Source organism: Oncorhynchus kisutch, linkage group LG16, assembly GCF_002021735.2.
Source record: "Oncorhynchus kisutch isolate 150728-3 linkage group LG16, Okis_V2, whole genome shotgun sequence".
Lineage (NCBI taxonomy): Eukaryota > Metazoa > Chordata > Actinopteri > Salmoniformes > Salmonidae > Oncorhynchus > Oncorhynchus kisutch.
This window is the reverse complement of record NC_034189.2, coordinates 6,848,236-6,862,368: the sequence shown is the minus strand read 5'-3', so window position 1 is coordinate 6,862,368 and position 14,133 is coordinate 6,848,236.

Below are 14,133 nucleotides of genomic sequence, written 5' to 3'. Positions count from 1 at the left end.
AGAACACCTTTATTTAACCAGGTAGGCTAGTTGAGAACACCTTTATTTAACCAGGTTGGCTAGTTGAGAACACCTTTATTTAACCAGGTAGGCTAGTTGAGAACACCTTTATTTAACCAGGTAGGCTAGTTGAGAACAAGTTCTCATTTGCAACTGCGACCTGGTCAAGATAAAGCATAGCAGTGTGAGCAGACAACACAGAGTTACACATGGAGTAAACAATTAACAAGTCAATAACACAGTAGAAAACAAAGGGGGAGTCTATATACAATGTGTGCAAAAGGCATGAGGAGGTAGGCGAATAATAAAAATGTTGCAGATTAACACTGGAGTGATAAATGATCAGATGGTCATGTACAGGTAGAGATATTGGTGTGCAAAAGAGCAGAAAAGTAAATAAATAAAAACAGTATGGGGATGAGGTAGGTGAAAATGGGTGGGCTATTTACCAATAGACTATGTACAGCTGCAGCGATCGGTTAGCTGCTCAGATAGCAGATGTTTGAAGTTGGTGAGGGAGATAAAAGTCTCCAGCTTCAGCGATTTTTGCAATTCGTTCCAGTCACAGGCAGCAGAGTACTGGAACGATAGGCGGCCAAATGAGGTGTTGGCTTTAGGGATGATCAGTGAGATACACCTGCTGGAGCGCGTGCTACGGATGGGTGTTGCCATCGTGACCAGTGAACTGAGATAAGGCGGAGCTTTACCTAGCATGGACTTGTAGATGACCTGGAGCCAGTGGGTCTGGCGACGAATATGTAGCGAGGTCCAGCCGACTAGAGCATACAAGTCGCAGTGGTGGGTGGTATAAGGTGCTTTAGTGACATAACGGATGGCACTGTGATAGACTGCATCCAGTTTGCTGAGTAGGGTGTTGGAAGCCATTTTGTAGATGACATCGCCGAAGTCGAGGATCGGTAGGATAGTCAGTTTTACTAGGGTAAGCTTGGCGGCGTGAGTGAAGGAGGCTTTGTTGCGGAATAGAAAGCCTACTCTTGATTTGATTTTCGATTGGAGATGTTTGATATGAGTCTGGAAGGAGAGTTTGCAGTCTAGCCAGACACCTAGGTACTTATAGATGTCCACATATTCCAGGTCGGAACCATCCAGGGTGGTGATGCTAGTCGGGCATGCGGGTGCAGGCAGCGATCGGTTGAAAAGCATGCATTTGGTTTTACTAGCGTTTAAGAGCAGTTGGAGGCCACGGAAGGAGTGTGGTATGGCATTGAAGCTTGTTTGGAGGTTAGATAGCACAGTGTCCAATGACGGGCCGAAAGTATATAGAATGGTGTCGTCTGCGTAGAGGTGGATCAGGGAATCGCCCGCAGCAAGAGCAACATCATTGATATATACAGAGAAAAGAGTCGGCCCGAGAATTGAACCCTGTGGCACCCCCATAGAGACTGCCAGAGGACCGGACAGCATGCCCTCCGATTTGACACACTGAACTCTGTCTGCAAAGTAATTGGTGAACCAGGCAAGGCAGTCATCCGAAAAAACCGAGGCTACTGAGTCTGCCGATAAGAATATGGTGATTGACAGAGTCGAAAGCCTTGGCAAGGTCGATGAAGACGGCTGCACAGTACTGTCTTTTATCGATGGCGGTTATGATATCGTTTAGTACCTTGAGTGTGGCTGAGGTGCACCCGTGACCGGCTCGGAAACCAGATTGCACAGCGGAGAAGGTACGGTGGGATTCGAGATGGTCAGTGACCTGTTTGTTGACTTGGCTTTCGAAGACCTTAGATAGGCAGGGCAGGATGGATATGGGTCTGTAACAGTTTGGGTCCAGGGTGTCTCCCCCTTTGAAGAGGGGGATGACTGCGGCAGCTTTCCAATCCTTGGGGATCTCAGACGATATGAAAGAGAGGTTGAACAGGCTGGTAATAGGGGTTGCGACAATGGTGGCGGATAGTTTCAGAAATAGAGGGTCCAGATTGTCAAGCCCAGCTGATTTGTACGGGTCCAGGTTTTGCAGCTCTTTCAGAACATCTGCTATCTGGATTTGGGTAAAGGAGAACCTGGAGAGGCTTGGGCGAGGAGCTGCGGGGGGGGGGGGGGGGGGGCGGAGCTGTTGGCCGAGTTTAGAGTAGCCAGGCGGAAGGCATGGCCAGCCGTTGAGAAATGCTTATTGAAGTTTTCGATAATCATGGATTTATCAGTGGTGACCGTGTTACCTAGCCTCAGTGCAGTGGGCAGCTGGGAGGAGGTGCTCTTGTTCTCCATGGACTTCACGGTGTCCCAGAACTTTTTGGAGTTGGAGCTACAGGATGCAAACTTCTGCCTGAAGAAGCTGGCCTTAGCTTTCCTGACTGACTGCGTGTATTGGTTCCGGACTTCCCTGAACAGTTGCATATCACGGGGACTATTCGATGCTATTGCAGTCCGCCACAGGATGTTTTTGTGCTGGTCGAGGGCAGTCAGGTCTGGGGTGAACCAAGGGCTGTATCTGTTCTTAGTTCTGCATTTTTTGAACGGAGCATGCTTATCTAAAATGGTGAGGAAGTTACTTTTAAAGAATGACCAGGCATCCTCAACTGACGGGATGAGGTCAATGTCCTTCCAGGATACCCGGGCCAGGTCGATTAGAAAGGCCTGCTCACAGAAGTGTTTTAGGGAGCGTTTGACAGTGATGAGGGGTGGTCGTTTGACTGCGGCTCCATAGCGGATACAGGCAATGAGGCAGTGATCGCTGAGATCCTGGTTGAAGACAGCGGAGGTGTATTTGGAGGGCCAGTTGGTCAGGATGACGTTTATGAGGGTGCCTTTGTTTACAGAGTTAGGGTTGTACCTGGTGGGTTCCTTGATGATTTGTGTGAGATTGAGGGCATCTAGCTTAGATTGTAGGACTGGCGGGGTGTTGAGCATATCCCAGTTTAGGTCACCTAACACCTAACAAACTCTGAAGCTAGATGGGGGGCGGTCAATTCACAAATGGTGTTCAGGGCATAGCTGGGAGCTGAGGGGGGTCGGTAGCAGGTGGAAACAGTGAGAGACTTATTTCTGGAGAGAGTAATTTTCAAAATTAGTAGTTCGAACTGTTTGGGTATGGACCTGGAAAGTATGACATTACTTTGCAGGCTCTCTCTGCAATAGACTGCAACTCCTCCCCTTTTGGCAGTTCTATCTTGACGGAAGATGTTATAGTTGGGTATGGAAATCTCTGAATTTTTGGTGGCCTTCCTGAGCCAGGATTCAGACACAGCAAGGACATCAGGGTTAGCAGAGTGTGCTAAAGCAGTGAGTAAAACAAACTTAGGGAGGAGGCTTCTGATGTTGACATGCATGAAACCAAGGCTTTTTCGATCACAGAAGTCAACAAATGAGGGTGCCTGGGGACATGCAGGGCCTGGGTTTACCTCCACATCACCCGCGGAACAGAGAAGGAGTAGTATGAGGGTGCGGCTAAAGGCTATCAAAACTGGTCGCCTAGAGCGTTGGGGACAGAGAATAAGAGGAGCAGGTTTCTGGGCATGGTAGAATATATTCAGGGCATACAGCGCAGACAGGGGTATGGTGGGGTGCGGGTACAGCGGAAGCCCAGGCACTGGGTGATGATGAGAGAGGTTGTATCTCGGTACATGCTGGTTGTAATGGGTGAGGTCACCGCATGTGTGGGAGGTGGGACAAAGGAGTTATCAGGGGTATGAAGAGTGGAACTAGGGGCTCCATTGTGAACTAAAACAATGATAACTAACCTGAACAACAGTATACAAGGCATATTGACATTTGAGAGAGACATACAGCGAGGCATACAGTAATCATAGGTGTTGAATTGGGAAAGCTAGCTAAAACAGTAGGTGAGACAACAGCTAATCAGCTAGCACAACAACAGCAGGTAAAATGGCGTTGACTAGGCAACGGGGCCAACAGATAAAACAAACAAGCAGAATGGAGTACCGTGATTAATGGACAGTCCAGCGTGCATCAGCTATGTAGCCAAGACATCAGTGTCCAGGGGGCAGCGGTGGATGGGGCAGGGAAGCTGGACTGGCGAGTGTTATCCAGGTTAAAAATAAAACTAACAATGACTGAATAGCTTGTAGCTAGTTAGCTGGTTAGCTTCTGGAGGTTCTTGAGTGTGTTCTAAAAAGTAAAAAATAATAACGATTCCGTATCACTTTGTGTGAGGCAGGTTTCCGGAAGGTATAAACAAATTAAAAATCAAAGAGATAGAAAGTAAATATGGGTCCAATGAGTGTTTGGGACGTGGCGATTCAGACGGTTAGCAGGCCTGTGCTAACAAGCTAACAGTTCGTAGGCCCGGGCTAAACAAGGTAGCAGTAAGCGGACCGGAGCTAGACAAGCTAGCAGTTAGCAGGCCGAATTAGCAAGCAGGGAGATAGCGAGGGCTAGAGAGTTAGCCTTTGGGGGACGTCGCGATGGGGTGAGTCTGTTTATTCCTCTTCATGCGGTGACATCGATAGACCGGTCGTGGGCCTGGGTATTGTAGCCCAGGAGTATGCTACGGTGGTAGCACAGGTGAGCTGGCCGGGCTAGCTTCAAGCTAAGTGGGTGGAGACGCTAGCCAGGAGTAATCATCCGGGGTTGCGGTTTAGCTAGATAGCTAGTTGTGAAGATCCAGCTGAAAAATGTTCCGTTTGCGGTGGGAATCCGGGGATGAAAAATAAATAGGTCCGTTATGCTCTGGTTAGAGTCGCGTTGTTCGAACTGGCGAGAGCTTGCCGAGCTAAAGGTTAGCTGATGACCGGTTAGCTGAAGACTGCTAGCATAGCTGGTGGTTAGCTGGCTAGCTTCAGTTGAGGGATTCCGGTTCCGAAGTAAATATAAATACTTTAGGAAAAATTGCTACATTGGGTGAGGCGGGTTGCAGGAGAGTATTTGGAAGCTTAGGTTTAGCAAAATGTTTTTAAAGTGATATGCGAAGAAAAATATGTAAAAAACAAAAAGAAACGATATATACAAGGGACACGACACGATAGGACGACTTACTGCTACGCCATCTTGGATCAACAAGATGTAACTGGCCGACAGCAGCAGAGAGAGATGAGAGAGGGGGGGTAGAGAGACATCTCTTACATAACTGGCCGACGGCAGCAGAGAGAGATGAGAGAGGGGGGGTAGAGAGACATCTCTTACATAACTGGCCGACAGCAGCAGAGAGAGATGAGAGAGGGGGGGTAGAGAGACATCTCTTACATAACTGGCCGACAGCAGCAGAGTAACTAGAGCCTTTCTTCTTCTCCGTAACCATGAACATGTCAAAAGATAAATCCCAAACGTTGTTATTCAACACCAGTATTTCCTCTTGGTGAGTGGACCTGAGATGCGTGAGGCCAAGTGCTTATTTTTACTAAATGACGTTCACTAAATTATAACAACGCAGATCAAATGTAAAGCCTGTAGAGATTATACGTTTACTGTCTGTGTGTATCTGACGCTATAAGCTCTCTGTCCTCTATCCCTCTACGTCCTATCTCTCTACCCCCCCTCCGCTCTCTCTCTCTCTACCCCTCCTCCGCTCTCTCTCTCTCTGTCTCTCTGCCTCTCTCTCTCCCTCTCTACCCCCCCTCTCTCATCTCTCTTTTTTTTCAAGAAGAGATGGGGAAAGGAGAGATGGGGGAAGAAGAGATGGGTAAAGGAGAGATGGGGGAAGGAGAGATGGGTAAATTAGAGATGGGGAAGAAGAGATGTGGGAAGGAGTGATGGGGAAAGGAGAGATGGGGGAAGGAGAGATGTGGGAAGGAGAGATGGGGGAAGGAGAGATGGGGAAAGGAGAGATGGAGGAAGGAGAGATGGGGAAAGGAGAGATGGAGGAAGTAGAGATGGGTAAAGGAGAGATGGGGGAAGGAGAGATGGAGGAAGGAGAGATGGGGGAAGGAGAGATGGAGGAAGGAGAGAAGGGGGAAGGAGAGATGGGGGAAGGAGAGATGGAGGAAGGAGAGATGGGGGAAGGAGAGATGGGGGAAGGAGAGATGGGTAAATTAGAGATGGCTAAAGGAGAGAAGGGGAAGGAGAGATGGGAAGAAGAGATGGAGGAAGGAGAGATGGGGGAAGGAGAGATGGGGGAAGGAGAGATGGAGGAAGAAGAGATGGGTAAAGGGGAGATGGGGGAAGGAGAGATGGGGGAAGGAGAGATGGAGGAAGTAGAGATGGGTAAATTAGAGATGGGGGAAGGAGAGATGGGTAAATTAGAGATGGCTAAAGGAGAGATGGGTAAAGGAGAGATGGGGGAAGGAGAGATGGGTAAATTAGAGATGGCTAAAGGAGAGATGGGTAAAGGAGAGATGGGGGAAGGAGAGATGGAGGAAGAAGAGATGTGGGAAGGAGAGATGGGGGAAGGAGAGATGGGGGAAGGAGAGATGGGTAAATTAGAGATGGGGGAAGGAGAGATGGGGGAAGGAGAGATGGTGGAAGGAGAGATGGGGGAAGGAGAGATGGGTAAATGGGAGATGGGAGAAGGAGAGATGGGGGAAGGAGAGATGGGGGAAGGAGAGATGGCTAAAGGAGAGATGGGGAAGGAGAGATGGGAAGGAGAGATGGGGGAAGGAGAGATGGGGGAAGGAGAGATGGGGGAAGGAGAGATGGAGGAAGGAAAGATGGGGGAAGGAGAGATGGAGGAAGAAGAGATGGGTAAAGGGGAGATGGGGAAGGAGAGATGGGGGAAGGAGAGATGGGTAAATGGGAGATGGGGAAGGAGAGATGGGGGAAGGAGAGATGGGGGAAGGAGAGATGGGAAGGAGAGATGGGGGAAGGAGAGATGGAGGAAGAAGAGATGGGTAAAGGGGAGATGGGGGAAGGAGATATGGGGGAAGGAGAGATGGGGGAAGGAGAGATGGAGGAAGGAGAGATGGGGAAGGAGAGATGGAGGAAGGAGAGATGGAGAGATGGTGGAAGGAGAGATGGGGGAAGGAGAGATGGGGGAAGGAGAGATGGGATGGAGAGATGGGTAAATTAGAGATGGCTAAAGGAGAGATGGGGGAAGGAGAGATGGGAAGGAGAGATGGGGGAAGGAGAGATGGGGAAGGAGAGTTGGGAAGGAGAGATGGAGGAAGGAGAGATGGAGGAAGGAGAGATGGAGGAAGAAGAGATGGGTAAAGGGGAGATGGGGGAAGGAGAGATGTGGGAAGAAGAGATGGGAAGGAGAGATGGGGAAGAAGAGATGGGAAGGAGAGATGGCGGAAGAAGAGATGGGGAAGAAGAGATGGAGAAGAAGAAGTGATGGGTAAAGGAGAGATGGGGGAAGTAGAGATGGGTAAAGGAGAGATGGGCGAAGTAGAGATGGGGGAAGGAGAGATGGGAAGGAGAGATGGCTGAAGAAGAGATGGGTAAAGGAGAGATGGTTACATTTGTTTGCACAAACCACAGGAATGAACTCCACACCTCCCCAACATCTTCTCTGGTGTGTGAGAGTGAGTGAGTGAGTGAGTGGGTGAGTGAGAGTGAGTGAGTGAGTGAGAGAGAGAGAGAGAGAGAGAGAGAGAGAGAGAGAGAGAGAGAGAGAGAGAAATAGGGAGTGAGAGAGAGAAAAACAGGGAGAGAGAGACAGAAAAACAGGGAGTGAGAGAGAGACCTCCCCGGGCCCATCTCCACAATGCGCCCCTAAGTTGTGTTGGTCCTCAGTGTGTTGGAGTGTGGTGGTCCATACATAGTGTGTTGGTCTTCAGTGTGTTGGTCCTCAGTGTGTTGGTCCTCAGTGTGTTGGTCCTCAGTGTGGTGGTCCTCAGTGTGTTGGAGTGTGGTGGTCCTTAGTGTGGTGGTCCTCAGTGTGTTGGTCCTCAGTGTGTTGGTCCTCAGTGTGTTGGTCCTCAGTGTGGTGGTCCTCAGTGTGCTGGTCCTCAGTGTGTTGGTCCTCAATGTGTTGGTCCTCAGTGTGGTGGTCCTCAGTGTGTTGGTCCTCAGTGTGTTGGTCCTCAGTGTGTTGGTCCTCAGTGTGGAGGTCCTCAGTGTGGAGGTCCTCAGTGTAGAGGTTCCCAGTATGTTGGTCCTCAGTGTGGAGGTCCTCAGAGTGGAGGTCCTCAGAGTGGTGGTCCTCAGTGTGAAGGTCCTCAGTGTGGTGGAGTGTGGATGTCCTCAGTGTGGAGGTCCTCAGTGTGGAGGTCCTCGGTGTGTTGGTCCTCAGTGTGGAGGTCCTCAGTGTGGAGAACCTCAGTGTTGGGGTCCTCAGTGTGGTGGTCCTCAGTGTGATGGTCCTCAGTGTGGTGGTCCTCAGTGTGAAGGTCCTCAGTGTGGTGGAGTGTGTTGGTCCTCAGTATGTTGGTCCTCAGTGTGGTGTTCCTCAGTGTGTTGGTCCTCAGTGTGTTGGTCCTCAGTGTGGAGGTCCTCAGTGTGTGGGTTCCCAGTATGTTGGTCCTCAGTGTGGAGGTTCCAAGTATGTTGGTCCTCAGTGTGGAGATCCTCAGAGTGAGGGTCCTCAGAGTGGTGGTCCTCAGTGTGGTGGTCCTCAGTGTGGTGGTCCTCAGTGTGGTGGTCCTCAGAGTGGTGGTCCTCAGTGTGAAGCTCCTCAGTGTGGTGGAGTGTGTTTGTCCTCAGTGTGTTTGTCCTCAGTGTGGAGGTCCTCAGTGTGGAGGTCCTCAGTGTGGAGGTCCTCAGTGTGGTGGTCCGCAGTGTGTTTGTCCTCAGTGTGGAGGTTCCCAGTATGTTGGTCCTCAGTGTGGAGGTCCTCAGGGTGGAGGTCCTCAATGTGGTGGTCCTCAGTGTTGTGGTCCTCAGTGTGGAGGTCCTCAGTGTGTATTTCCTCAGTGTGTTGGAGTGTGGTGGTCATCAGTCTGGAGGTCCTCAGTGTGATGGTCCTCAGTATGGAGGTCCTCAGTGTGGAGTTCCTCAGTATTGTGGAGTGTGTTGGTCCTCAGTGTGGTGGTCCTCAGTGTGGTGGTTCTCAGTATGTTGGTCCTTAGTGTGGAGGTCCCCATTGTGGTGGTCCTCAGTGTGTTGGTGCTCAGTGTGGTGGTCCTCAGTGTGGAGGTCCTCAGTGTGTTGGTCCTCAGTGTGGTGGTCCTCAGTGTGGAGGTCCTCAGTGTGTTGGTACTCAGGGTGTTGATACTCAGTGTGTTGGTCCTCAGTGTGTTGGTACTCAGTGTGGTGGTCCTCAGTGTGTTGGTACTCAGTGTGGTGGTCCTCAGTGTGGTGGTCCTCAGTGTGGTGGTCCTCAGTGTGTTGGTACTCAGTGTGGTGGTCCTCAGTGTGGTGGTCCTCAGTGTGGTGGTCCTCAGTGTGGTGGTCCTCAGAGTGGTGGTCCTCAGTGTGAAGCTCCTCAGTGTGGTGGAGTGTGTTTGTCCTCAGTGTGGAGGTCCTCAGTGTGAAGGTCCTCTGTGTGTTGGTTCTCAGTGTGGAGGTCCTCAGTGTGGAGAACCTCAGTGTTGGGGACCTCAGTGTGGTGGTCCTCAATGCGGTCATCCTCAGTGTTGTGGTCCTCAGTGTGGAGGTCCTCAGTGTGTATGTCCTCAGTGTGTTGGAGTGTGGTGGTCCTCAGTGTGGAGGTCCTCAGTGTGTTGGTCCTTAGTGTGGTGGTCCTCAGTGTGGAGGTCCTCAGTGTGGAGGTCCTCAGTGTGGTGGTCCGCAGTGTGTTTGTCCTCAGTGTGGAGGTTCCCAGTATGTTGGTCCTCAGTGTGGAGGTCCTCAGGGTGGAGGTCCTCAATGTGGTGGTCCTCAGTGTTGTGGTCCTCAGTGTGGAGGTCCTCAGTGTGTTGGTCCCTAGTGTGGTGGTCCTCAGTGTGGTGGTCCTCAGTGTGGAGGTCCTCAGGGTGGAGGTCCTCAATGTGGTGGTCCTCAGTGTTGTGGTCCTCAGTGTGTTGGTCCTTAGTGTGGTGGTCCTCAGTGTGGAGGTCCTCAGTGTGGAGGTCCTCAGTGTGAAGGTCCTCAGTGTGGTGGAGTGTGTTGGTCCTCAGTGTGGTGGAGTGTGGAGGTCCTCAGTGTGGAGGTCCTCAGTGTGTTGTTCCTCAGTGTGATGGTTCTCCCTGTTTTGGTCCTCAGTGTGGTGGTTCTCTGTGTTTTGGTACTCGGTGTGGTGGAGTGCATTGAGAAGCTGACGTGTGCCAGCGAGTCAGAAGCCATTTGGGCAGATGCACCACCAGCTCCATGCAAACAACAACGTTACGTAAGTACAATTTTTATTTTTTTATTTTTAAATTTTACCTTTATTTAACCAGGCAAGTCAGTTAAGAACACATTCTTATTTTCAATGACGGCCTGGGAACAGTGGGTTAACTGCCTGTTCAGGGGCAGAACGACATATTTGTACCTTGTCAGCTCGGGGGTTTGAACTCGCAACCTTCCGGTTACTAGTCCAACGCTCTAACCACTAGGCTACGCTGCCGCCCCAGTAATACAGTAATACATGCCAATCTCCAGTAATACATGCTGGGCAGTACAGTGTGTCAGCACATTGGTGAAATGTCCGAACGATTCAGCGAACACAACAGCCAACTGGGGGAGGCCCTGTGTGCCCTTGACCCAGAGAGCCATGCTGGATCTAAGCAAAGCATATTGGGTGGAGGCTGAGTTCAGTGTCGCTCACTAGTTTTGAAGACTTTAAATCACCCGCTCTGGTTCCAATGAGGACAAAATGGACCCCACTTGATACCCTGCAATGATTCTCTGGGCTTCTTTCTGCTATGCTGACACATGGATTGACTTTCCGGGTGTCCACATCGAGAACTCATTTTTCAATTTTGACGATCAACTGGCATTTGAAGAGGATCTTACAAGATGTTTTCGGGGTAGAATGGTATGATACATTTTTCAAGTTCCACACAGCATCAAGCAGGCTGCAACTCTTCTGAAAAGGGTGGAAACATTCTAGCCGGTTGTTTTTAAAAATCAAAATCTTGGTTGTATAGCCAAGATTGCGTGGCGTAATGGCGTAATTTCAGAAAAAATCCTAGGGTATGGAATGGCAAAATGACTTCTTTGGTCAGCTTAGGTTTTCAATGGCCTTTGAAAACTGAGCACCATCACACCGAGCACCATCACACCGAGGACCATCACACCGAGGACCATCACACTGAGCACCATCGCACCGAGGACCATCACACCGAGGACCATCACACTGAGCACCATCACACAGAAATCTTGCAGCAGAGATTTTGTGCCAAACCCGTCACTCCATAGTAAAAAAAAACAATCAGATAAAATATTTTTAGTATTTTTGTTATTGTTTATGTGTCTATTCAGTATTGTTGTTGTTGTTATTGTTTATCTGTCTATTCAGTATTGTTTTGTTGTTTATGTGTCTATTCAGTATTGTTGTTGTTGTTTATGTGTCTATTCAGTATTGTTGTTGTTGTTTATGTGTCTATTCAGTATTGTTGTTGTTGTTGTTGTTTATGTGTCTATTCAGTATTGTTGATGTTGTTTATGTGTCTATTCAGTATTGTTGTTGTTGTTGTTTATCTGTCTATTCAGTATTGTTGTTGTTGTTTATCTGTCTATTCAGTATTGTTGTTGTTGTTTATCTGTCTATTCAGTATTGTTGTTGTTGTTTATCTGTCTATTCAGTATTGTTGTTGTTGTTTATGTGTCTATTCAGTATTGTTGTTGTGGTTGTTGTTTATCTGTCTATTCAGTATTGTTGTTGTTGTTTATCTGTCTATTCAGTATTGTTGTTGTTGTTGTTTATCTGTCTATTCAGTATTGTTGTTGTTGTTTATCTGTCTATTCAGTATTGTTGTTGTTGTTGTTTATGTGTCTATTCAGTATTGTTGTTGTTGTTTATCTGTCTATTCAGTATTGTTGTTGTTGTTGTTTATCTGTCTATTCAGTATTGTTGTTGTTGTTTATGTGTCTATTCAGTATTGTTGTTGTTGTTTATCTGTCTTCAGTATTGTTATTGTTGTTTATGTGTCTATTCAGTATTGTTGTTGTTGTTTATGTGTCTATTCAGTATTGTTGTTGTTGTTTATCTGTCTATTCAGTGTTGTTGTTGTTGTTTATCTGTCTATTCAGTATTGTTGTTGTTGTTGTTGTTTATCTGTCTATTCAGTATTGTTGTTGTTGTTTATCTGTCTCTTCAGTATTGTTGTTGTTGTTTAACTGTCTATTCAGTATTGTTGTTTGCATGCATGAATTACTAGGCTATGACTTTCAGCATTTAGTTTGCATTATTATGGGATGACAGCTGTGAGTACGTGGCTTTCCTGGCATGCCTCCCCAAAAAAACGATTTGAGGAGTTTTTTGCCCCACCAAGATTTATATGCTAAAATCTCCACGGGTTGTGACAGAGATGCATCTTTTTTTCCTCCCAAATAACTTTCTCATCTGTGAGGAATATTGCCAAACAAGATCATATTTTTTTCAATAAAATATATTTATCAATTCCCCAAAAGACATCAAACCGGGAATTATTCTGAGTGAGCGAGAAACCAGATATGTATGTGATTTCCATAGCCTGAGGCACATCCCATGAGCATTAATTCCCTGAAGTATTTACGTTGTATATAACTGACAGTGATCCGTAGTGGCACCATTATCCGTGAACATTAACCTTAAACCTTTCTTGTTATTTCTATTTCATTTGAAACGTAACAACTGAAGATTCCACAATACCACACCAGTAGAGTTGTACAGTACCTGTATACATGATTATATGGACTTAATATTATCACGACTGAAATTAACTGGATTTCAGTTTCATTGTACTGGACTTATTGAAATGCTGTACCACTATACTGCTTTGGCTTTTATCTACAAGTTGTATTTCACGACAATAAAGAAATCTGAACTTGACAGAGAGCGAGAGAGCGAGAGAGCGAGAGAGCGAGAGAGAGTGAGAGAGAGAGAGAGAGAGAGAGAGAGAGAGAGAGAGAGAGAGAGAGAGCGAGAGAGAGAGAGAGAGCGAGAGAGAGAGAGAGAGAGAGAGAGAGAGAGAGAGAGAGAGAGAGAGAGCCTACGCCTTCATTATGGTGAATCAGCTCAATGTAATTGAAGAATCCATAGACTCTATCCACTTCTGGGAAAATTGGAAAAAACTTAACACAAACAACAACACGAAGAATTACCTATCCAAAATGGAGATGTATGGGTAAACCACTTCTCCAATCTTTTTGGCTCTATAACAAAGAACAAACAGCAAAAACATATACATGATCAAATAGAATCAACTATTAAAGACGACCAGAACCCACTGGATTCCAGAACCCACTGGATTCCAGAACCCACTGGATTCCAGAACCCACTGGATTCTCCAATTACATGGAATGAACTACAGGACAAAATAAAAACCCTCCAACCCAAAAAGACCTGGGGTATTGATAATATTCTCAATGAAATGATCAAATATACAGACAACAAATTCCAAATGCCTATGCTAAAAGTCTTTAACATCATCCTTAGCTCTGGCATCTTCCCCAATATTTGGAACCAAGGACTGATCACCCCAATCCACAAAAGTGGAGACAAACTTGACCCCAAGAACTACCGTGGGGTATGCATCAAAAGCAACCTTGGGAAAATCCTCTGCCTTATCATTAAAAACAGACATTTCCTCAGTGAAAACAATGTACTGAGCAAATGTCAAATTGTCTTTTTACCAAACTACTGTACAACAGACCATGTATTCACCCTGCACACTCTAATTGACAAACAAACAAACCAAAACAAAGGCAAAGTCTTGTCATGCTTTGTTGATTTCAAAAAAGCCTTCGACTCAATCTGGCATGAGGGTCTGCTATACAAACTGATGGAAAGTGGTGTTGGGGGAAAAACATACAACATTATAAAATCCATGTACACAAACAACAAGAGTGCGGTTAAAATTGGCAAAAAACACACACATTTCTTCACACAGGGTCGTGGGGTTAGACAGGGATGCAGCTTAAGCCCCACCCTCTTCAACATATATATGAACAAATTGGCGAGGGCACTAGAACAGTCTGCAGCACCCGGCCTCACCCTACTAGAATCTGAAGTCAAATGTCTACTGATTGCTGATGATCCGGTGCTTCTGTCACCAACCAAGGAGGGCCTACAGCAGCACCTAGATCTTCTGCACAGATTCTGCCAGACCTGGGCCCTGACAGTAAATCTCAGTAAGACCAAAGTAATAGTGTTCCAAAAAGGTCCAGTCACCAGGACCACAAATACAAATTCAATCTAGACACCGTTGCCCTAGAGCACACAAAATACTATACATACCTCGCCCTAAACATCAGCGCCACAGGTAACTTCCACAAAGC